Source organism: Saimiri boliviensis, chromosome 1 (assembly GCF_048565385.1).
Source record: "Saimiri boliviensis isolate mSaiBol1 chromosome 1, mSaiBol1.pri, whole genome shotgun sequence".
Classification (NCBI taxonomy): domain Eukaryota; kingdom Metazoa; phylum Chordata; class Mammalia; order Primates; family Cebidae; genus Saimiri; species Saimiri boliviensis.
The window spans coordinates 209,386,395-209,413,112 of record NC_133449.1 but is presented as its reverse complement, the minus strand read 5'-3'; positions in this window follow the sequence as shown (position 1 = coordinate 209,413,112).

The window sequence follows — 26,718 nt, the reverse complement described above, 5'->3', positions numbered from 1 at the left end:
TCTGTCAAAAAAAAAAAAAAAAAAAAAAAAAAAGAAAGAAAGAATAGAAAGAAAGAAAGAAAGAGAGAGAGAGAGAGAGAGAGAGAGAGAGAGAGAGAGAGAGAGAGAAAGAGAAAAGAAAGAAAAGAAAAGAGAAAAGAAAAGAAAAGGAATTTTCCTGGTCATTTACACATTTACGACCCTTTAGATTTAATGAAAAAAAGTAAAAACTGAGTCCTCATTCGACATTCCTTTCCATTTTCCTTCCTGGATAAACTTGAGTTTTGTAATTTTTATTTCCAATATAAAGTTGAAGTTCTCCATATATCCTAAGCCACATTGAAAATATTTTGATTTTGGACTATATAATTTTGGATGTCTGCCTTACTTTGTTCTTGCATTTGACTTTTAGGAGATTAAACATTTGCTTACACTGTCAAGTCAAATCATTATGCTTCTGTTCAAAATCATTAATTTGGGAATTCTAATGTTTTAGATACAATTTTATCTCAAAATTGGAAAGTTGGATTCAATATATTAAGTAGAGCAATATCTAAGCATAGCCATTTAGTGGAGATTTGAAACATGGATTAAATAATTACATCTTTTATTGATCTGTCTCTCTTAACAGAGGTAGTTGTCTGATCATTGACATTTTTCTTCTAAGTATTTTAGCTGCTGTATAACAGAAGGTACACACTTATTACAGGTATGGTGACTGCTGCAATTTAAGAACTGTAAGTTGTTAAGTAGTGTCAAATTCAACTCTCTCTGGTCCCTTCATCCTGCCTTTGTTGGTATGTGAATGCATCTCAGGCTTGACTTCTTAGGCAGAACACTACAGGCATTGGGAGCTCCAGACTCAAAGCTGTCACTTGAATTGTAATTTTGTAGTACTTTCTGACATGTAGAAATTCTGAATTTCTTAATAGTCACATTTCCCAATCTCTAATGTTTCCTTCCATTCTTTTATGCTTTGAGGTGATTTCCTCATTCACAGATATGAGCCACCTGAGTATATTGAACATTATGCTTTTATATTTACATAGGGATTTTACATTTCTAAAGAAAACAAATATTTTCTGTCTGTGGAATCCAACCCAGCAAGAAGCCAATCATGTTAAGTTCAAGATATTGTCTATAATGAACATTATGCTTTATAATTCATTTCTTTATGATTAATTATATTCATCTAGATTACAATTTGTATAAGTCAACTAGGGGAATGCTATTTTAGCAAACCAAAAATCACTGCTCTATTTATAGAATAACAGACCTTTTCTTTAAAAGACATTGATGTGAATATGACTAAAATTTTGCCATGCCATTAATTTCTAGGGTATATTTACGTCAGTATTTCTAGATCTCTTATTGTTTCCGAATTTCAGTACAATTAAAATGGTGGTAATAAAGAAATCTTTTGTTGTTATTTTTGGAGATGGAGTCTCACTCTGTCACCCAGGCTGGAGTGAAGTGGTGCAATCTCAGCTCACTGCAACCTCCACCTGCTGGGATCAAGTGATCCCCCTGACTCAGCCTCTCCAGTAGCTGGGATTACAGACACCTGACACAACACCTGACTAATTTTTGTATTTTTAGTAGAGACAGGGTTTTAACTTGTTGGTCAGACTGGTCCTGAACTCCTGACCTCATGTGATCCACCAGCCTTGTCCTTCCAAATTGCTGGGATTATGGGCGTGAGCCACTGTGCCCAGCCAAGAAAGTTTTCTGTTTTGTTTTGTTTTGTTTTGTTTTTTGTTTTTTGTTTTGCAGAATATATTGGCAATGACCTTTAGTTTTCAAAAATATGTAATATATCTATTTTTATTTTATATACATATTACTTTTCATGAAATATTTATATTTTGGTTTGCTATGAACTTTTATTCTATTAGAATTTTGTTAATTTCAGAAATCGTTTTTGAAAATTCATGAAGATGAAATAAAATTTATAACAGATTGCTTTACATTGCTCCATTCATTCTATTCAGTCATACTAGATAAGTCTTAAAAATTTCTGCTAAATTTAATGTGATTTTGTTTAATAATGTGAAATAATAAGATAGGCCATTATTTTTCTTTTAAAACCTTTTTTTTTTTTCTTGTTTTCGTTTAGGCTTCTTCATGTGTGATGGGTAAACTGGAAGACATTCCTACTTTTTCTGTTCTCTAGCAGATAATTTGTGATGAGGCAATATGACACATTAAAGGTTAAAAAAAAAACCTCACTCCTTTGTTTGGTCAAAGGTTCTTTATTTGAACTGTAAAAACTCAATAGTCCAAATTCCAAAGGCCTTCCGTGATGAAATGGATTGAATTTCCCAGCATCACCCTTTTCACCATCCTTCCACCCAGTTCATATACATACATCTCAGTCCTCCGAAAGAAGAGGAAGGGCAAGGGCAGGAGTGTGGTAAAGGACATGCTCTTTGGAACCGCATGCATTTAGGTTTAAAACCTAACTTTCATCTTATGAACCTGATTTTAACTTTCTATGTCCTGGGTCTTTTTAATGTCAAATTAAACAAAAATATCTTGTTAATAGGTTGTAAGAATTAAATTAAATATTGTCCAGTGTAATTATTGAGACAGAGTAGATAATTATTGTTAGGGTTGAAATTTTATGGCATTTATAAAATAGTTCATGCATTTTGAAAGCACACTGTTATATAAAAAGATTTCTACACAGTTTTTACTTTCTTTTTTTTTTTTTGGTCTTTTTCTTTTTTTATTGCATTTTAGGTTTTGTGGTACATGTGAAGAATATGCAAGACTGTTGTATAGGTACACACATGGCAGTGTGATTTGCTGCCTTCCTCCCCCTCACCTATATCTGGCATTTCTCCCCATGATATCTTTCCCAACTCCCCACCCCCACTGTCCCTCCCCTATTTCCCCCCAACAGACCCCAGTGTGTGATGCTCCCCTCCCTGTGTCCATGTGTTCTCATTGTTCAACACCCATCTATGAGTGAGAACATGTGGTATTTGATTTTCTGTTATTTTGTCAGTTTCCTGAGAATGATGGTTTCCAGGTTCATCCATGTCCCTACAGAGGACACAAACTCATAGTTTTTGATTGCTGCATACTATTCCATGATGTATATGTGCCACATTTTCCCTGTTCAGTCCATCATCGATGGGCATTTGGGTTGGTTCCAGGTCTTTGCTATTGTAGACTGTGCTGCAATGAACATTCCTGTGCATATGTCCTTATAGTAGAACAATTTATAATCCTTTGGATATATACCAACTAATGGGATTGCTGGATCAAATGGAATTTCTATTTCTAGGTCCTTGAGGAATGGCCACACTGTCTTCCACAATGGTTGATCTAATTTACACTCCCACCAACAGTGTAAAAGTGTTCCTATTTCTCCATATCCTCTCCAGCATCTGTTGTCTCCAGATTTTTTAATGATCTCCATTCTAACTGGCATGAGATGGTATCTCAATGTGGTTTTGATTTGCATTTCTCTAATGACCAGTGATGATGAGCATTTTTTCATGTTTGTTGGCCTCATGTATGTCTTCTTTTGTAAAGTGTCTGTGCATATCCTTTGCCCACTTTTGAATGGGCTTGTTTGTTTTTTTCTTGTAAATCTGTTTTAGTTTCTTGTAGATTCTGGATATCAGCCCTTTGTCAGATGGGTAGATGGCAAAAAAATTTTCCCATTCTGTTGGTTGCCAATTCACTCTAATGACTGTTTCTTTTGCTGTGCAGAAGCTGTGCAGTTTGATTAGGTCCCATTTGTCTATTTTGGCTTTTGTTGCCAATGCTTTTGGTTCTACACAGTTTTTACCCATCACACAACCTGGTAGGCAATAATGGCCTTTCTTTCCACTAAAATTTCAAACCTATAAGACAAGTGAGAAATAACTTTACCTGCCAACACCCTCATTAGTTGCTACATTTTCAAGCCCATTCTCATTTTTCTCCAGAGAAATGAGGTGGACATTTTCAGGTAGTTCCAGCATATTTAAGCATCCACACCTACACCCATAAAGAAAGAGAATGGATTTGTCTTATTGGTCCAGATAAAGGCTTAGTGGGCATTCCCAATTCTTCAACCCCATTATTTCAGTGGGAGAGACTATTAAGTAACTTCAACTGCCAGAATGCAACAATGATCGTGATTCCATCTCTTTCCTGATCATCATGTAGCAGACAGCATCCAGTCCACAAACACATCATGAAACACCAGCTTCTGGATGATAAGCTACGCAAATGTTCCAACAGTATACAGCAAAACTGTCTATAGTACATAGGAATCTAATTAAATCTTATGAAAACCAACACTGCTTTTTACCTAAGAAATAATTTGTTGGATATTTTGAAGGGCTACAGTGATAAGGGCTATGATAAAGAAAAGGTGAACAAAAATAGACTCAATTTTTTTTAAATTAGTAAAGCAGACATATTACATGATGACATTTATTTAGAAATGTGTAACTCTTACTTTGCTAAATAATTTCAATAATCACTTTAAATTAAATGTTGAAATAAATCTTAATTCAATTAATGTGGGGGAAACATAAATTCATTATCTTTGAGCTAAAAATATATGTCCCTAAATTGATTATTTTTATATCCTTTATTTTAGAGATAATGTCAAAATCTAACAGAATAAATTGTTTTCTGGGAGAAATTTTGGCATTTTTATAAACTGCATTAATCTTTCTGAGCACTGAGTTATCATTTAAAGCCCTGGAGGGATAAATCCTAAAATAGAACTATCCTGGCCTAAAAAAATCAACATACAACATCCTCAAGTAAAATATTATATTCAAACAGTACTTTACATGTCAGGGATTAGGGAAAGTGTGGAGACAAGTCATTTTTGCCATTTGCTATGTAAAATACAAAAAAAACAAACAAAACAAAACAAAACAAAACAAAAAGACTAGCATGCCTCATCCAATTCTTAAAGTAGAATGAGTTTCACATAGTTCTTCAAACAGTTAAATTTTGCTACTTTATAAACTAATATATTTTAAATTCTTGATCCATAAACTTACAAAGGTCTTACGTATTTCTTGATCAAAAGCTATCATTTGTAGCCTGGTTGAAGTTCTCTACTATAATGTATATTACTGCTGTTGCCAAAGAAAAAAAAAATGGGTCTTTTTTTTTTTTTTTTTTCCTCTCTCAACAAAATGGATACAGTACTTTGAAATGAAAAGATACCATGAAAGTTCAATTTGGGAAACTAAAAAAACATTTTCTACTTTGAAAAATAGCAATACAAGTCCCATATTTAAAAAATTAAAGAAAAACAATGGTTTGGAAATTCTGTTACTTAAAGAGATTTTATCCTGACTGTTGGCTATTTGAATATTTGAAGACACAATAAATAGATACTGCCTATCTTGCCTTCAATAAGGCCTTGGAAAAAAATTAGCAATCCAATGATTAATAGAGTAGGTGCTCATTAGCGTACCTTGCAGTTAACAGAATACATGTGGAAAAATTGCTGGGTATGACCATCATCAATTTTTAAGAATGCCCATTAATGCTACTCCATGAGGAACTCTGAGTTGTCTTAACCAGGCAAAATTTTCTTGAAGTTCATAATAGCAAGTCAAATTAAACACTTAATTGCTATTTTAATAACCTTTTGCACTTTGGAGGATAAATCTTAAAGATATAAAATATAGATAATAATGCTTTGTTCAAAGATATTTGATGATAAACCAACTAAACAATTAAATCAATCTATTGATACTAACTATAAGCCCAGTACTTTACTGGGTACTAAAGGAAATTAATTTGTATGCAAAAATATGGCCAGGGCCCATAGGATTTACTGATGAGTCCAATATTGAAACTGTTAGTGTTTCTAAAGACCCAAGATGTAACTATATCAAATAGAAAACAAATTTAGATAGATTTTTAATCTACTTATTTCAGCATGGATAAAGGGAAGCTTTTAATGCTTAATAGGATTACATGTCCAATTTCTCTTTCTGAATAAACAGCATTATACAGCCATGACTCTGTCTGTCATTGATCCATGCCTGATCTCGACAAACCCAATACAATAATCAGCCCTTCACTTATATTTCAGCTCTTTTTTTTTTTTTTTTTTTTTTTTGAGACAGAGTGTCGCTCTTGTTACCCAGGCTGGAGTGCAATGGCGCGATCTCGGCTCACCGCAACCTCCACCTCCTGGGTTCAGGCAATTCTCCTGCCTCAGCCTCCTGAGTAGCTGGGATTACAGGCACGTGCCACCATGCCCAGCTAATTTTTTGTATTTTTAGTAGAGACGGGGTTTCACCACGTTGACCGGGATGGTCTCGATCTCTCGACCTCGTGATCCACCCTCCTCGGCCTCCCAAAGTGCTGGGATTACAGGCTTGAGCCACCGCGCCCGGCTATTTCAGCTCTTATCTCATTTTCAGAGAAAAGGCAGGATCAAAGTCCATTTGAATTTTAGTTTGGCTAGATTAACATTTTGTGATTATTCACTAGGAGCCATAAACTGTTCTAGGTGTTGATGTATTCATTTTTTTCTAAAACCTTGATGAATAAATGATAGGATTTGGCTCTGTTTCTCCACCCAAATCTCATGATGAACTATCATTTCCAGTGTTGAGGGAGGGACCTGATAGACGGTGATTGGATCATGGGGGTGTATTTACCCCTTGCTGTTCCTGTGAAACTGAGCAAGTTCTCATGAGATCTGATGGTTTAAAGGTGTGTGCACATCTCCCTTCACTCTGTCTCTCCTGTCACCATGTGAAGGTGTGCTTGCACCCCTTCACCCTTCCATCATGACTGTAAGCTTCCTAAGGCCTTGCCAGCCATGTCTCCTGTACAGCAGGTGGAACTGTGAGTCAATTAAACCTCTGTTCTTTATAAATTACCCAATCTCCAGTAGTTCTTTATAGAAGTGTAAAATGAACTAATACAATGAACTTATTATAATTATTGGATAGAGGAAAAAAACAAGGCATAACCAGGTTAAATGGCTTTCTCAATACATTTGCACTTACTTTGTCACTCTTTCTTTTTCCCTACCAAAACTTTCCTCTTCTTTAAGAATAAATAAGTCAAGTAGTAAATCAAAGTCTACACACAAAACAGTTAAAAATAACAATAAAGTAAAATGAAATGTTTTTAATGTCTACAGCTTTTATTGTGTTAAAGGTTTTAAAAGAAGCGAGAAATTGATATGGGTTCTAATATTAAGACAAAGTTTCATGGATGTCACTTTAGCTTAAAATTTCAGAAAGAGATTTATATAGTGGAAATTAAGAAATTACTTTTAGATGTTAAAAGCACAGAGGTAGCAATCAGTTACTTGGGATTATACAGAATTCTATTTATAATACAGAATTCTATTTAGTTTAAAAGTAAAGACTGTGTTTGACAGAGGTAGAAATATTTCAAAATATAGATTATTAAAATAAGAGTTATGTTTCTGAAAATAAACCTGTGATAAATGTAATTTTATTTGAGTTATAAAAATAACATAAATTTTAATTTCAAGAACAGAGTTTGTACTTAATTTCACCCATGTAAAATCTACAGCCTATATGGCTAATCTTCCTTGCTTTTGTACATTTATGCTAATTGGTATATAAATAAACAGTCTTTAACATATTTTCTTATCTAAATATGTTGATGACTAGCTCAATATTTTAATTATCAAGTAATTTTTATTAAAAATTTGGCCATGTACTATTGTGGCTCACACCCATAATCCCAGCACTTTGGGAGGCTGAGCCTGGCAGATCACAAAGTCAGTAGATCAAGACCATCCTGCCTAACACCATGAAACTCCATCTCTATTAAATATACAAAAAATTAGCTGGGCATGGTTGCACGTGTAGTCCCAGCTATTTGGGGAGCTGAGGCAGGGTAATCTCTTAAACGCAGGAAGCGGAGGTTGCAGTGAGCTGAAGTTGTGCCATTGCACTCCAGCCTGGGTGACAGATGGGGACTCCATCTCAAAAATAAACAAATAATTAAAAAAAAATAAAAAAATAAAATTTTGTGTTTATAATTTTTTATCTATCATTATGATTTATGCCCTATATCAGGCTTTTAACCTTAATAACAACCAAAACTGAATGTTTTTAAGTATATAATGTATTTATCCATGGTTCATTGTTCAGAGGAATAGCATTTTTTCTTAGAGAAATTCAATAATGATTTCTGCACAACCACAGAAAGAATCAACAAAATGAAACAGCAATCTAAAGATTGAGAAAAAATATTTGCAAACCATATATCTTTAGTTAAAACTGTTATGGATAAATTAGGTATGCGCTTCTTACAAGTTGCACTGGTTGCCTGACAGGCTTTGGTAATTGAAAATAATTCAATCATTAAGTCACATACACTAAAAGTAAGCCTGTTTTAAGAATAGTGACATTAGAACATGATGCATTGTTATTAGATGTCAAGCCTTATCTTTACTCTCCAGAAGCTGTCTTAAAATAAATAGCAAGACCTTATATCAAAATAATAGCTCAATATATTTTAACAATACACAGTAAAAAATATATATGGCTAAAGCTCAAACTTTGGGAAAATCTTCTTATTCCCCCTGCATCTTTTAAAATTCCCAATGTATTACCACATTATCACCTGTCACTGTATGATATTCTTTTGTCTTTTGTAATTTATTGTATCAGCTACATTGCTTCATTACACTTTGAGATTAAATCATCCAAACTATCTGCCAATCATTTAGTAATATTATTTTCCAAAATACTTTTATCATTCTAACCAATTTTTTCATTATTCTTGCCTTTTTAAAACTGAGGTCATTCATCATACAGGAAAGTGATAGATCAGAAGACTGTCTTTTGGTTACATTATTTTTCTTCAAAATTATCTAACACTGATAAAAGTAACATAAGGCTCAATATAAATAAAATTATATGGTTAAAGTAGAAGGCTGGGAAAAAAATAAATATATATTTTGAGACCTTCCTAAAAATAATTATACTAATTTCTGATATTCTTTGTAGATATTTTTACAAAGTTATATTTTAACTGTATAGTATTTTCACAGAATTGTAATATACAAATACCATTTATGAAACGCGTTTGTTAAATCCTTTAATTCATAACACAGATGATGCACAAAAAAGGAGGGGGACATTAAGAACCTTAGAAGTTATAGCATGATAAAATAATTCATATTGAGGCATAATATGTCAGTAATAATTTTTTAGTTACATTTAATAACTTGCAAAAAGTTTTCTCAAGAGTTAGATATATAGCAGCTACACATATCCTTATTTCAATATTTTAATGAAGAGCAAGAGTAATTCTCATTTGAGTTATCTATGCTTGAAAAATTTTGATAGAAAATGACAATGACTCACTTCCATCCACATATTAATTAACAAACAGAAGAAGGCATAAAATGGAGAAAAGAAACCTAGGTGTCTGAATCTTCAATGTGAGGATATGAATCTTCAACCTTTGGAAGCCAATCTAGATATAGAATTGCCCCACAGTTATCCAACCACATTTGACATTGCACAAGCACCTGAAGTCAGAAAGACTGCAAGTAGGGGAATAATTACGAAATATAAAAATCATAAGTAATAAGTCCATATATCTGCCATAATGTGATATAAAAGATACAGGTGCTATTAACACTGCATTATTTGTCTTCTACATTTATAATTGAGTGAAACATTAAATTTCAATAATAGGTTAGTGAAAATAAAGATGGAATATTCTCTCTTAAGTTTAGAAATCTTTGAATTCTATCCATTAGACATAGATTGTGAAACTCTGGTAGATACTAACAAAGTATCTGAAATACTTCTCCAATATGTATCATGTAGTATAACTGAAAAAAAGCATAATAAATGTTGCAATATTTATAGTTTCTCTTTATTTAAAAAGTACTAATAAAGATGGGCTTAAGTAAATAAAGAAAAATTTTGCCAATGAAAGTTGAAGAAAACTGTTCTTGAACTTTTCACATCATCAGTAAGTAATGTGGCTAACAGTAAGGGGTTGTGCTAAGCTGTAAAATAAAAATATGTATCATAATGACTTGTAAGAAGTGAAAAAAGGTCATTGAGAAGAAATATGAGAAGAGATATTTTCATATAATGTTAGTTTAAATGAGAAAGCATAAACATGATCACTAAAAAGACTTTATTAAATTAATATTTAATTATCTTTAATGTATGAGCAGTTTTGTCCCATCATATGAAAAGCAAGTATGCAATAATAAATGTGACATATGAGATACCCTATACTGAAAAAAGAATAATATATAGTAATTAAAATATTAATAAGAATTAACAAACATTCAAAAACATCTCAAAATGAATTCAAAAGAAATATACATATTTCAGAAACAATTTTAGATAAACCTGAAGAATATTTTGTACATTATTCATATATTTTATTCCATTATTATAAGTGTGAAAAAAACCTAACCTTTTATTTAAGTCATTTTATTACATTTTAACTTTTTAAGACATCCTTTGTATGTAAACTGGAGCTGACAGGGAAAAAGAAGGGATATTTATGGTCTACAATGACTTTCCAATAATTTAGGAAGATAACATATTTTTTTATAGGAGATGTTTCAGTTCATCTCAACTTGCCCCACATATTAGGAATTTATATTATTAAAACAACCATTTCATCTCTTTAAGGAATATCATTGAGATGATTTTGGGAAGATGGCTAACTACAGTTACCTGACACTTTTACCACCACCAAAAGAGGCCAAAACGAAAGAATAAACAACTATATTTTGACTGGTGTTACTGCGTAAGTGCACTGGAGAGTACCAAGAGAGCAATAAAATCCCTGTGGAACATGGAATCCCAGGATAGCAGCATCGGGAGGGAAGCAAGACATTCTGACTTTGCCATACTTTCTCTTCACCAAGATCAGCTCAGGGTCGAGGAGTACTTCTTAGTATGAGGAAAATCTAAGCTAGAGATCCCTAGCAGTTTCCATTATTGCCCCAAACACCAGGAATTCTTGTTACAGAAAGGTTTCCCAGTACATCAGTCATCTTCAGTTCGGAAAGTGGGTAGATGTTCATGCACCTTCAATTGCCGCAGAGTAGAAGCCAACCTTGATCACCCATAACCTAAGCTGCTATAGCATGGTTCCATCTTGAAAGTGAACCCACTGCTAGAGTGCATTCTTCCTGGGGACCAGTTGCAACTGACTCTTAATTCCTGAGACCCTATTGTTATTCCATCATGTTCACACAAATAGCTATAGCACCATGACTTCAGCTGCCTGAAGCCTAGGCCAGATGGAACAACCCTGAAACCCAAGTGTCTATACCAGTGTGGTAACCCATATTCCCAGGAAACAGGGGGACCTATACAGTGGGAAATTAACCAAACGCCTGACAAGCCTACCATACCCATGCTCAATCGCACCACACAATTGACTAGATGATCCCAAGTGCATCTGTGACTGGCCTGAGCGCTGCTCCAGAGGTGGCCCACCTCTTCAGACAGACCACTGCCTAGCCTCTCAAAACTGCCAGAGCCACATGTACTCATACCTGGCCTGACAGCTAGTCTGGTGGTGGCCTCACTTCTTAGGAGAGATAGTTGCTCAATCCAACCTTGCCATTGCATGGCCAAGCTCAGTTCAACAGCCATCCTAGTGGCCAATCTCACCTCTCCTACTAGCCTACCAAGAGGCTGTTTCTCCAAAAAAGCCACTTTATAAAATTAGAAAAAGCAACTATTGCACTAGATGCACAGATATTAACATAGGAACACAAGAAACATAAAAAAGCAAGGCAACATACACCCAAAAGAATACAGTAAATTTCCAGGACCAAATCCCAAAGGAAAGAACATTTACAAAATGCCTGAAAAGGAATTCAAAATAATGATGTTAAGGAAACTCATCAGAATACAGAGAAACCATTGAAATCCAAAAAATATATAATCTGAGTGAGAAATTAAACCAAATAATAGGTATTATAATAAAGAACCAAACAGAAATTTGAGGCTGAAGAACTTAATGAATGCAATACAAAATATAATTGAGAGCTTCATCAGACTAGATCAAACAGAAGAAATACTTTCTGAACTTGAAAACCAATCTTTGAAATAACCTAGTCAGAGGAAAAATGAGAAAAAAGGTCTGAAAAATAAAAAGAAACTGACGAAACTTATGTGACATTGTTAATTAAATGAATGTTTGCATTATGGGAATTCTAGAAGAAGACATAGAAAAAGGTACAAAAATGTATTTAATAAAATAATAGCTGAAAAATTTGAAAGTCTTGAGAGAAATATGAACATCAAAATATATATAAAGCTGAAACTATTCCACATAGATTCAACTTAAAGAGGTCCTCTCTGCGGAACATATACAACATTATAATCAAACTATGAAAAGTCAAAGACAAAATTCTAATAGCTCAAGGAAAGAGCATCAAATCACATATAAGAGAATTTTCATTAGACTAAACAGTGCATTTCTCAGCTGAAACTTTCAGGCAAGGAAAAAAATAAGATGATATGTTCAAAATGCTGAAAGAAAAACAAAAGAAACCTGCCAGACAAAAACACTATGCCAACAAACCTGGATTGCAGAAATTAAGGAGAAATAGTGATCTTTCCAGGTAAGCAAAAGCTGAGGGAATTCATGCTGCCAGACAGGCCTCTCAAGAAATCCATGTATATCCAGTTTTCACACTGCTTAAAGATTGCAAAAACTGGAAAAACATGGATAAAAATTGCTATCATGAAAATACAAGAAAGTATAAAACTCATCACTGATCTTCAGGGAAATGCAAATTAAAACTGCAATGAGATACCATCTCTCCAATTGGAATGAATATTATTACAAAGACAAAATAAAACAAGTTTTAACAAGGATGTGAAGAAAATGGAATATTTAGTCACCGTTGTTGGTATTGTACACTATTACAGCCATTGTGGAAAACAGCTGTGGGTGTTCCTAAAAATATTAAAAATAGAACTACCTCATCATCTAGCAATCCCAATACTGGGTCTATTTCCAAAGAAAATCAAAACAGCAGCACTATTTACAATAGCCAAGATATGGAATTATATCCAACAAATGGTGAAAGGATAAAGAAAATGTAGTGTATGTCCACAAGTGAACACTATTCAGTCATGAAAATGAATGACATCCTGTAATTTTTGACAACATGTATGAGCCTGGAGGATATTATATTAAATAAAATAAGCCAAACACAGAAAGATAAATACTCCATCATCTCACTAATATGTGGAATCTAAAACAACAACAAGTTGATTTCATGAAAGCAGAAAGAGAACAGTGGCACCAGAAATCGGGTGAGCTGGGAAGAGGAGAGAAGAGGATAGGAAATGGTTGATCAATGAGTACAAAGTTGCAATTAGATAGAAGGAATAATTCCTGGTGCTCTATAGTACAGGAAGGTGACTACTGTTGATAGTGAAGTATTGCACATTATATAAAAGCTATGAGAGGCTTTTTAATGTTCTTAAAGAAATGATAAATGCATGAGGAAATGAATATGCTAACAGCCCTGAGGATCATTATACAACATATATATATATATGTGTGTATCAAAAACACTGTATTCCATACATATGTACAATTACATGTCAATTAAAAAACAAATATACATTTTTTAAATACAGTTGAAGTTTTCATGTTAAGAGAACTGGTGAAAGTTTTTGGATTTACTAATAATACTAAAAATACACAATGTTAAAAGATGAAGTTCTTTAGAACTTTTTAACTAATGATCAAAATATCTTTCACCTTCCTGCCACTTCTCACCCAACTAAACTTAGGCAGAATAAGAGAAAACTGCTGATCTCTCATCACACTACTTGCCCTACTCTCATTCTTATCTTAGATTTTCATGTGTCTGTAGGTTAGTCTCTTGTTATTTTCCATTCATTTGCTTTGTTATTTTTCAGTAGTTATAATTAAGTATATTTTTAATGCAAAAATTTCTCAGAGGGACAATCAATTCCATATTTTTTTAAAGAAAGCACTTAAAAATCTGTTAATTATCATCTGCATATTTATTATTATACATTTACCCTGACTTATTTTTATCACTAAATCAAATTATTCAGTTAAAGCATCAGTTAAATATTCATGGTAAAAAAATTAGGTTACACACAGTCATCTTTAACTATTATTACAAAGTGTCTTCACTAAAATAAAGCCAATTAAACTACACCAACGAAACCCAGATAAAGAGCAATTTAGTTACATTTAATTACATAAAATATTTAATGATCTGTTTATTATACTGAAAAATAAGTTAAATCACAGCTTGTGTAGAGGACTCATTACAAGAAGTCAAATTTGTCATTATGTAGACCATTATCTTTCATTTTAGAAAAGAAAAATATTTATTTGATATATTAATTGTATATTAATACAATCATTTGAGAAATAGTATAGATTTTTCATGTGAGTATCACCATGTTTATGAATATAAAAGATAATATGATGTAAAGAATGTTGCTATGGAAGTCCAGAAAGCACATTTCAATTATCATCCCTGAAATAAATTAGCTTGATCTTGGGCAAGATGCTCACTTTGTGTTGACATGGTTTTCTTATATGTAAAATGGACTTTTGCCCTAATTAACCTTATAGGTTGGTTGTTCATAAGTAAGAATTCACAGTTCCAATCAGGATCTTTGACCTTGTAATTTGAAGTCATACCTGTTAGAAAATCTTCATTTAGTATCAAGTAGCTAAACAGTTCTCCTTTGAATCAATATGTTCCTTTTTTTTGTTTTGTTTTGTTTTGTTTGGAACTAGAGTACAAAAAGTATTTACATTTTGCATTAAATACGTTTTCAGGTTAGACACTCCTTTAGCTTCTAGTCTGCCTGCTAGTTCTTACTTAGATCAACTCATAACATCTGAGAAGTGGTAAATCTAGTTGCATTAGATAACAAAACACCAAGGCTATTCAATTGTTGGATTTAACTTTATCTTCATAACATTTAAACATTATCATTTAATAAGATATGATAAGGAACATTTTCTCTTGATTTAAAAAAATTCAAAGGAATTAGTGAAGTAGAAAATTACTTATATAAGATAAATATGGTTATTTACAGTATCAGAAAAAGTAAGAAAAAATAAAGCATATGGTAGATTTTCCATTTCTAGAACTCATTTTTTTAAGGGGCTGTGCATTCTCAAACCACTACTTATGAGTCCTCAGAATGACATTTCTATTTCTTTATTTCTTCTTACCATTAATATTCATGATAAACCAAATAATTCTAAAAATGCTCAAAAGCATATATCTCAAATATATGAAACTTTCAATTACATGGTTTTTTTCTGCATATTTAAATGACTCAAGATTATCCAATAAAATCTTTTGGGTCATATTTCTTGTTGATTTATAGTGCATGCATTATATTCCAGAGTTTCTTGAACTTTGTATTCACTTCTTCATTAAAGTTAGCAAAATAACACTATGAGATGATTGCTCTTATTTTTATATGCAATTTAATGAGTTTATGAAAACTATGCAATAGTCTAGGTCAAATAACTAATACATGTTGGAATGTAAACTTTAGAAAAAAATAGAGTTGGAAAGTAAACTTCAGATGAAAATGCTTTTATACACTGTACTGTGCACATAACCTTAACAAACTCAGCTAGACTAATATTATTTTATTGTCAATAACTAATAATAATAACATTTTTACAAATGTATGCTAGTTGGTTCTATATGCATACAAACATTCATTTCATCAGCACTGTATTATAGAATAACTATTAAATTTTCATATTTTTAATCATACATGACAGTCCTTAATATGCTTATAGTAAAATCTTTGCATGTATTTTTAATTATATCATTAAGATAATTTTATAGAAGTAGATATACTTTATAGAAAGTATGGAATCATTAGAGTTTTTACACATTCACACATACACACTCAAATTTACCTGAAGACAAGCTGTGACTAATTACACTGACAACCATTACACTACAATGCCTGTTTTCTCATGACCTTATCAAGTCTGCATATTATATATGCATTTCTGTTTATATAAACATATATGTAATGTTCATACACATGTTGAATATGTAGTGTGTGTGTCTGTGTGTGTGTGTGTGTATGTTTGTGGTGGAAAGGAGACAGAGAGAGAAGGAAAGAGGCAATATATTTATTCAATTAATATTTTGCAGGTTTTATAGGTAAAAATGTATTGACCAAATATTTTCATTCTATTAAATATTAAATATTACATGATGACTCTAAGTGCGGTTAGAGAGGGAACTAACTCTATATTTTAGAGCTGTATAAGAATAGGGTGCCCATACTTCCATAGGTATTCCAGATAATACCTATGGAAGCTGGAAGGGAAATTAGAAATATGTATATTTATGTTCAGTTAAAATAATGTATTACATTTTTTTATTTCAATTTGTTTTCATGTTTTCTGCCACAGGAGGCAGATCTGCATGCTCTCTGGAATGTATACCCTTGTTCTTGATATTTCTAATGGGTATAGCCAATGGGAATCATCAGGAGATCAATAGGAAAAATAAGCACATATGGAGTTTTTGTTTTCCTGTTTTTTTCCATCTGACATTGGTTTAGACTTTAAGTATCACTTAACTAAAATTCACATCATCCCTCTCCATTTTGCATTGGTACATTTTGATAATACATTTAATGTAATCATTGACATATTAGAGAATAAGAATTCAATTTAATTTTTGTTTTCTGTTGGTTCTTCTAGTGTTTTTGTTTTTTTTATTATCCTTGCCTTGCTGTGAGAGAAATTTTCCAGAATTCCACTGTGACTTATCCATACTCTCCTAAGTGTACATCTTTGTAATGGCTTTATATAGCTTTTTGTAACAGATATATATTACATGTATAATATGTATTATGTTTTAAATATGTGTGTATATATATATATTTATTTAAAATATGACTATAATAAAATACATGTGTGGTAAAATATGTACATTTTTACTATCTACCCATGGCATCAATTTATCAATTTAGAGAAGTGTAGAAGTATTAACATTTTTTAAGTTCCTTTACCCTTCTCCATTTTTAATATAAATGTCTAAAATATTTCTCCACATGCTTTGGAATCATATCAGACAGTGTTTTTACTGTTGCTTGAATCATAAAATGTAATTTAGAAAGCTCAAGGTAAAGAAGAAAAACATACTGTATTTATCCTGATTTTTGCTTTCCTGTTTTTCTTCCTCCCTGATATTCTAGGGTTGTCTCTTTATTTTTTCTTTTCTATTTAGACAACTTTTGGGTTAGATCTGGAGTCAGTTTTGCTAAGGACTTCTCCTTCTAAGAGTGACTTTATTTCCATTTCATGCCTAAATAATATTTGTATTGGTCATAGGTTTTTATATTGATAATTATTTTCATTTAGCTCCTGAAAATAGACTGTCACTTCCATCTGGCCTTTCTGATTTCTGCTGTCATTCTAGTTTTTTTCCCTTTTATGAAAGGTGACCTTTACTTTGGTTGCTCTCAAGGGTTTTTCTTTGTCTTTCATTTGCAGAAGTTTAATCATGGCATATCTTGATACATATTTCTTTGGGTTTACCATATTTAATTTTTGCTCAGCTTATGAAACCTATAGATTTATGTGTTTTTCCAAATTTGGACTATTTCTGCTATTATTTTTTCTAATACTTTTTCCAGATCCACCTTGTTTCTCCTTTCTTTGTTTCTCCTGTCCTTCAGAGACTCAGAAACATATTCATGAGGCTCTGTTCAATGTTTTCATCATTTTATTTTTCTCTCTATTCTTTACATTGGGTAACTTTTACTGCTCTGTCTTCCAGCCCACAGATACTTCCCTCTGCCCTCATCATTCTACTTTTGAGCCCAAACACTGAGATTTTTATTTTAGTTGTTATATTTCTTTTTCCAATATTTCCATTTTACTCTTCCTTGTTTCTTTACTAAATTTTTGTTCCTTTTTTCTTTTCTTTTCTTTCTTTCTTTTCTTTTTTTTTTTTTTTTGCTGAGACTTTCTGATTTTTATTTGTTTCAAGTGGGTTTGTAATTTCCTTTTGAAACACTTATATTATGACTCTATTAAAATATTGTTCAGATAAATCTGAAATCTCTGGTATCTCAGTTGTTATATCATCATTGTTTTTGTGTATGTTTCCAGCTTGAGATCATCCTGATCCTTGGGATGATGAGTTAGTTTTTTAATTGAAGTCTAGACATTTTTATGGCTAGTGCCAGATTTCAAAGGGAATGCTTCCAGTTTTTGCCCATGCAGTATAATATTAGCTATGGTTTTGCCATAAAGAGCTTGTATTATTTTGAGATAACTTCCATCAATCCCTAGTTTATTGAGAGTTTCTGGCATAAAGGGCTGTTGAATTTTGTTTAAGGACTTCTGTGCATCTATTTAGATATTCATATGGCTTTTGTCTTTGGTTCTGTTTATGTAGTGGATTACGTATATAGAATTGCATATGTTGAATCAGCCTTGCATCCCTGGGATGAAGCCTACTTGATCATGATGGATAAGATTTTTCATGTGTTGTTGCAGTCAGTTTGCCAGGATTTTATTGAAGATTTTTGGATCTATGTTCATCATGAATATTGGCATGAAATTTTCTTCTTGTTGTTGAGTCTGTGCCAGGTTTTTGTATCAGGTTGATATTGGTCTCATAAAATGATTTTAAAGGATTCTCTCTTTTTTGTATTGTTTGCAATAGTTTCAGATGGAGTCCTACCAGCTCCTCTTCGTACCTCTCCTAGAATTCAGCTGTGAACCCATCTGGACCTGGACTTTATTTGATTGGTAGGGTATTAATTGCTGCCTCAACTTCAGCCCTTGTTATTGGTGTATTCAGGGATTCAACTTCTTCCTGGTTTAGTCTTGGGAGGGTGCATGTGTCCAGGAATTTATCCATTTCTTCCAGGTTTACTGGTTTATGTGCATAGAATTGTTTGTAGTAATCTCTGAAGGTAGTTTGTATTTCTGTGGAATAGGTGGTGATATTCCCTTTATTGTTTTTATAACATCTATTTGATTCTTCTCTCTTTTCTTTTTTGTTAATCTGGCTAGCAGTCTGTCTATTTTGTTGATCTTTTCAAAAAACCACCTCCTGGATTTGTTGATTTTTTGAAGGGTTTTTTATGTCTCTATGTCCTTCAGTTCTGCTCTGATCTTAGTTATTTCTTGTCTTCTGCTAGCTTTTGAGTTATTTATTTATTTATTTATTTGATCTTGCCCCTCTGTATCTTCCAATTTTGATTATAGGGTGTCCATTTTAGATCTTTCCTCACTTCTCATGTGGGCACTTATTGCTATAAATTTCCCTCTAGACACTGCTTTAAATGTGTCCCAGCTATTCTGGTATGCTGTGTCTTCATTCTCATTGGTTTCTAAGAACATCTTTATTTCTGCCTTCATCTCATTGTTTATCCAGGCGACATACAGGAGCCAGTTGTTGAGTTTCCATGAAGTTGTGCAGTTCTGAGTTAGTTTCTTAGTCCTGAGTTCTAATTTTATTGCAGTCTGGTCAGAGAGACTATTTATTATGACTCCATTCTTTTGCAATTGCTAAGGAGTGATTTACTTCCAGTTATGTGGTCAATTTTAGAATAGGTATGATGCAGTGCTGAGAAGAATGTATATTCTGTGGACGTGGAGTTGAGAGTTCTGTAGACGTCTATTAGGTATGCTTGGTCCAGATCTGAGTTCAAGTCCTAGATATCCGTGTTAATTTTCTTTCTCATTGATCTGTCTAATATTGCCAATGGAGTGTTAAAGTCTCCCACTATTATTGTGTGGGAGTCTAAGTCTCTTTTTAGGTCATTAACAACTTGCTTTATGTATCTTGGTGCTCCTGTATTGGGTGGGTATATATTTAAGATCATTAGCTCTTCTTGTTGCATTGATCCTTTTACCATTATATAATGCCTTTCTTTGTCTCTTTTGATCTTTGTTGGTTTAAAGTCCATGTTATCAGAGACTAGGATTGCAACCACTGCTTTTTTGCTCTCCTTTTGCTTGGTAATCCTTCCTCTACCCCTTTATTTTGAGGCTATGTGTGTCCTTGCACATGAAATAGATTTCCTGAACACAGCACACCAATGGGTCTTGACTTTTTATCCAATTTGCCAGTCCGGGTCTTTTGATTAGGGCATTTGGCCAGTTTACATTTAAGGTTAATTTTCTTATATGTGAATTTGATCCTGTAATTTGGATGCTAGCTGGCTGTTTTTCCTGTTAGTTGACACAGTTTCTTCATTGTGTTGATGGCCTTTACCATTTGGTACATTTTTGGAGTGGCTGGTATTGAATATTCCTTTCCATTGTTAGTGCTTCATTCAGGAGCTCTTGTAAGGTAGGCCTGGTGGTGATGAAATCTCTCAACAATTGCTTGTCTGTAAAGGATTTTATTTCTCCTTCACTTATGAAGCTTAGTTTGGCTGCATATGAAATTCTAGGTTGAAAATTATTTTCTTTAAGGATGTTGAATACTGCCCCCACTCTCTTCCGTTTTGGAGGGTTTTTGCTGAGAGATATGTTGTGAGTCTGATGGGCTTCACTTTGTGGGTGGCTCAACCTTTCTCTCGGTCTGTCCTTAGCATTTTTTCCTTCATGTCAACCCTGTTGAATCTCACAATTATGTGCCTTGAGTTGCTCTTCTTGAGGAATATCTTTGTAGTGTTCTCTGTATTTTCTGGACTTGAATATTGGCCTGCCTTGCTAGATTGGGAAAATTCTCCTGGATAATATCCTGAAGAGTGTTTTCCAGCTTGGATTCATTCTCTCCATCACATTCAGGTACACCTATCAAATGTAGATTAGGTCTTTTCACATAATCCCATACTTCCTAGAGGCTTTGTTCAGTTCTTTTCACTCTTTTTTCTCTAATCTTGCCTTCTTGTTTTATTTCATTGATTTGATCTTCAATCTCTGATATCCTTTCTTCTACTTGGTAGATTCAGCTACTGAAACTTGTGTATGCTTTGCGATGTTCTTGTGTTGTTTTTCAGCTCCAACAAGTCATTTATATTCTTCTCTAAGCTGTTTATTCTTGTTAGCATTTCATCTAATCTTTTTTCAAGGTTCTTAGTTTCTTTGTATTGGGTTAGAACATGTTATTTTAGCTCAGTGAAGTTTGTTATTACCCTCCTTCTGAAACCTGTTTCTGTTAATTCATCAGACTCATTCTTCATCCAGCTTTGTTCCCATGCTGGTGAGGAGTTGTCATCCCTTGGAAGAGGAGAAGCATTCTGGTTTTTGGTGTTTTCATCCGTTTTGCACTGGTTTCTTCCCATCTTTGTGAATTTATCTAACTGTGGTCTTTGTAGCTGGTGACTTTCAGATGGGGTCTCTGAGTGGACATCCTTTTTGTTGATTTGAAGCTATTTCTTTGTTTTTTTTTTTTTTTTTTTTGTTTTTGTTTTTGTTTTCCTTCTAACAGTTAGGTCCCTCTGCTTCAGGACTGCTGGAAGTCAACCCCAGACCTCCTGGAGCTGCCTGGGGATCACCTGTAGGGGCTGCAGAACAGTAAGGGTTGCTGCTGGTTTCTTCTTCTGTTATCTTTGTCCCAGAAGGGTACCCACCAGATGTCAGCCTGAGATCTCCTTTATGAGGTGTCTCTTTGGATATATCGGGGCCAGGGAGCTGCTTGTGGAGACAGTCTGTCCCTTACAGGAGCTCAAGTGCTGTGCTGGGAGTTCCATTGTTCTGTTCAGAGTTGCTGGGCAAGTATATTTAAGTCTGCTGCAGTGGAACTCATAACTGCCTCTTTTCCCAGGTGTTTTGTCCTGGGAAGGTGAGGCTTTATTTATACGTTCCTGATGTGCTGCTGCCTTTTTTCAGAGATGCCCTGCCCAGCAGGAGGTAGTCTAGTCACAGTCTGCCAGCAGAGGCATTGCTGAGCTGCCACAGGCTCTGTCCAGCTACTGTGTAAACTTCCTTGTGGTTTTGTTTAGAGAGGTACAGATAGAACTGCCTTGGTAATGGTGGTCTGCCTCGGTAATGGTGGACTGCTTCAGTAATGATGGATTGCCTCAGTAATGATGGATTGCCTTGGTAATGATGGACTGCCTCAGTAATGGTGGAGTGCCTTGGTAGTGGTGGACTACCTTGGTAATGGCAGACCACCCCCCACACCCTGAGCTGGACCATCCCGGGTCCAGCTGCATTTGCTGTGAAACTATCAATCCAGAGTGTTTCAGATTGCTGGTCTTTGTGGGGATGGGACTCGCCAAGCCAGATATCCTGGCTCCCTGTTTCAGCCCCTCTTTTTCAGTTGATTGGGTGGCTCTGTCTCCCAGGCATTCCAGGCACCAGTTGAAATGGCTGCCCAGATTTGTGTGAGTTTTTGTTTGGAAACCCAGGGTGCCAGCTGAAACAGCCATGCTGGAAACTCATGGTGCTTTTTGGCCCAGGAATCTAATGGTCTTGAGCAGTAAAAACTTGTTTAGAAATGCAGTGATCACTCACCCTCTGTGTTGTTCTCGCTGGGAACTGCACCCCAGAGCTTTTCCTATTTGGCCATCTTGGACCAAGAGTCCTGTGCTATTATATTTTGATGTAAAATCTCTGCCCTCAAGGAACTTATCATTTTGTAAAGGATATAGATTAAGGAAACAAGCACATCAAATACACTTTTATGTTTACCATGATGAGATTAGGTATAAGAACAAGAGAAGAAATATGTATTCTAGTTTCTATGATCGAGAAAAAAAAAACTTAGTAAATATATAAAGGATGAAAAGTAGTTAATCTGCTTAAATGGAAAACAAGGAATTTGTCTTCCCAGATGCCCCTCTTTTCCTCACATCTGAAGTATCCCTCCACCAAAAATACCATTTAGATGCCTATTTGTGACTCATACTATGTGTGGGACTCATTACATTGTCACAATTGGTAACACTGATCCAAACTGGGATTTCTTCCTTCTGTTTTTGATATGTCATGAGAAAGCAGTATAAGGAAGTGGTTGGAACTGGATGGGAATATAATATAATATGGCTGTTGGCCATATTTCCTGTCAGGATAAGTAAGCCAGTCTGTAGAGCTGAGGGCAGTGACAATTAAAAACAAAACAAAGCAAACAAACTGAAGCTAAGTCCTCATTGTTACTAATTTCCAGGTTCCAGTTATTCTTAAGGTGTAGCTACTTTCATGGCTCCTTGGTGTCTTGGCTTTATAATTATTTCAAGAATTCAATTTCTAACAAAGACAGAGATATCAACCATAGGAAATCAGTGTGTGGGTATGTGTTTGTGTGTGTATGTGTGGTGAGAAATACGTGGTATTTCATCTTCACAACATGGAAGACTGATGAAAAATTATGCAAAATACTATCAAAAGATCAAGTATGAATGAATATGAGTGAAGCACATTGGGTCATAGAGACAACTATGAGAAAGGACTTTACATGAAGTCTAGTGCAGCTATCCTGGAATTTTACATAGGACAAAGAAGATGTAACCAATAGAAATTTGACCAAGGTGTAAAATCATTTTCCCAGAGCAGCATTAAGTAAGAAAATATTTGGCAGAAGGGAATCAAAGTGCCAAAACTTTTAGCTAAAAGTGAGGATATACATCTTTTTTATAGGAAGAAGCATTAAACAATTGTAGAATCAGGGCTGAAATGTTAAATTAGGGTTAGAAACTGTCCTAGTTTGGCTTTCTGAGTCCCCCATGCACAATGTCACCTATAGGTCTTGGAAAGTACTGTTTTTGGCTTAGGCTATTTTTAACAATCTTCTCTGAAATTTGGTAGCAAGTAAAATAAAATAAATTTTTTCAAGTGGAGAGATATAAAATTATTGGAAAATGTGAGAATAAATAGGCACATAAGAAAAGGGCAGAAGGCTGCCCAAAATTTGTTTGAATACCTCATGGAGAAAAATAGTTTATCCAGCATCAACTTCCAGTCAAACTCCTGACACTTACTAATTCTATATACTTTTTGTTGACTATTGAGCATCTCTTTTTGGGTCTTTGTAAGCTCAATTCAGCTGGTGTGTTAACATATCCTCTCTGGAAACACCTACAATCATTGCCAAATACAAATAATATGCTTTAGATGAGGCTAGTATTAGTTCCTCTGGCAAACTTCATCACATGGATATTCCCAACTGCAACAAAATGTGATGGGCAGAAAAAGGCATACCTTCAGAGCCAAATTTTAACACTAAACTACTAAATCATTTAAGCAGCCAAATTGGCAGCATTAAATTTACTCATGACGATACTTCCCAATTAGAAAATGTGTTTACATGTTGGTGAGAGACATACTTAGGATTTAATTGGAACTGATAACAGCACAGTAGTTGGTAAATTTAATGAAGCCAACTGATCATTTAGGTGACTGTCATTAATTACATAGGCTGATAAAAATCCTTATTTAAAAGAATTGTATTGCATCACTAATTATGGAACAGAGCTGCTCATTTCATGTGGATATATGTGAAATATATTGAAGAAACTCAGGAATCCATTACACCAAATGTTGGCGTTAAGTACACTGACTGAAATGGAAATCCAAATATTTTATTACATAAGTAAAAGAAATTAAAATAATAGTAGATATTTAATGTATGGTTAAAGGGATTTCCTAACCGCTATAGTAACTGAAAAATAAATAAGTTGAAAGATAGAACTGATAGAAATTTCTATTCATAATTGATAATCGGACAACATAGGAGTAATCATGACTTTCGATTAACAGATGTTTAAATTTCTTTACTGTTAATTAAAGTTAATAACTCCAATTGTAAGTACCTACTCAGAGCACAGTATAAATAACTAAATATGTAGAATGTGGTAAATCTCAAAAAGCACTTTTGTATGCATAATCTAATTGTTTTAAAATTTCTAAAATTTTACTGGTGAATAATACTTCTCAAAGCATTTCAGTGACTTGCCCAACTCAAATATAAAACAGTACTAAATCAAAATACAGACGACATGAACTAATGCTGTCTGATTTTATGTTCAGAATTCTGAGTTAATTTTTGTAACAATGCCAATATATAATAAGTACTATGTAAAGGTTATCTATCATACTACTAGGTTAATAAAAGTTTCAGTACTAAAATCAGTACTTACAGCAGTGGCAGCAGATAGTAACAGCAATGCTAGTGTTTCAATGGCACTGCTTTCTCCAATACGTATTGTGATATCTGCAACATAACTTTAATTTAAAAGTTATTTTGTTGTTTGAGTATATACTCAGTAATGGGATTGCCTGATCAAATGGTATTCTGTCTTTAGGTCTTTGAGGAGTGCTGCAGTGTCTTTATCACAGCACTATTTATAATAGCAAAGATATAAAATTAAGCTAAAAGCCAATAAAGATAGACTGGATAAAGAAATGTAGCACATTTACATCATGGGATACTATGCAGCCATAAAAAATAATGAGATCATGTCTACTGTCTGGAAATGGATGGAGCTAGAGGCCATTATCTGTAGCAAATTAACACAGGAACAGAAAAACCAAATACTAAAAGTTCTCACTTATAAGTGGAAGCTGAATGTTGAGAACTCATAGACACATGGAGGGGAATAACACACACTGCAGCCTATTGGAGGGTGGAAGGTGAAAGGAGGAAGATCAGGAAAAATAACTATTGGGTGCTAGGCTTAATACCTGGGTTATGAAATAATCTGTGCAAGAAACCCCCAAGATACTGGCTTACCTTATGTAACAAAGATGCACATAATAAATTTTAAAACATTTATTTTGTTGCATTAAATTTTTCAATGAATGAAAGTACATGGCTATTAATTCTCTTCCAATTATATATTTCTTAATATATCTTTTAGTCATTGATTTCTAATAGATCTGTGGATTCAGCATCACAAAAATTTCTCTTTCACAAATAAATTGATAATTAATTGTAAATACAGAAAATTTCAAGATGACAGAATACAAAAACTATTTTAAAACAGCCAAATTGAGGATATCATTGATCTGTTCACTCTATGCAAATGCCTCTATGTAGTGGAATTAAAAAAAAAATCTAGCTATCATAATGAACATGTATCAATATAAGATAAATAAGAAAGCATTCTGAGTAAATCAATTCCTTATTAAAATTATGAGTGATAGATATAAAAGCAATATTACACTAGACTGTAAACTTGGTTTGTATACCAGCAAATTACTACTGCATGGTTGCAGATGTTTGTTGAGCTGCACAGCAGTTTTCTTTAATCTTTCTCAAAAGAGCAAAGTGCCCAAATAATCAAATGAAGATAAAATTGATTATCTTGACAAAAGTAAATTAAAATTATTGCACAAAATGGCTCATATCTCCTTTGTTTTACGTGCTTGCTTCATTCTTCTCCTTAGAGATTTTCTTTTTCTGTTTCTCCTTGTAGATGTAGCATCATCCAATAAATCCTCCGTTCACTTTTAGTGAGTTTTAAGTATTATGAGCAAATGAACTGGAATCTTTCAATTCCAATTTCAAATTCCTAAGGTAATATTAATATTATAAATGTATTCCAGTTTCTACTAGTGACCAAACAAATTGTCATTGACAAAGGACCACACATTATAAACATGGAAACTATAACTTATATTACTTATGGGTGAGGAAGCAGTTCTCACAGAAAGAGGTGCCTACTTAAACAGTTAACTAACATCAGATGATTTTGAAATCAGTAACTTGACCCCAAATATCAATTTATTCTTCTGTAAAATGATGTTTACAATAAATTGTCCAAAGGGATATTTCAAGAAATAATCTTATGGGTAAAAGTCTTATGT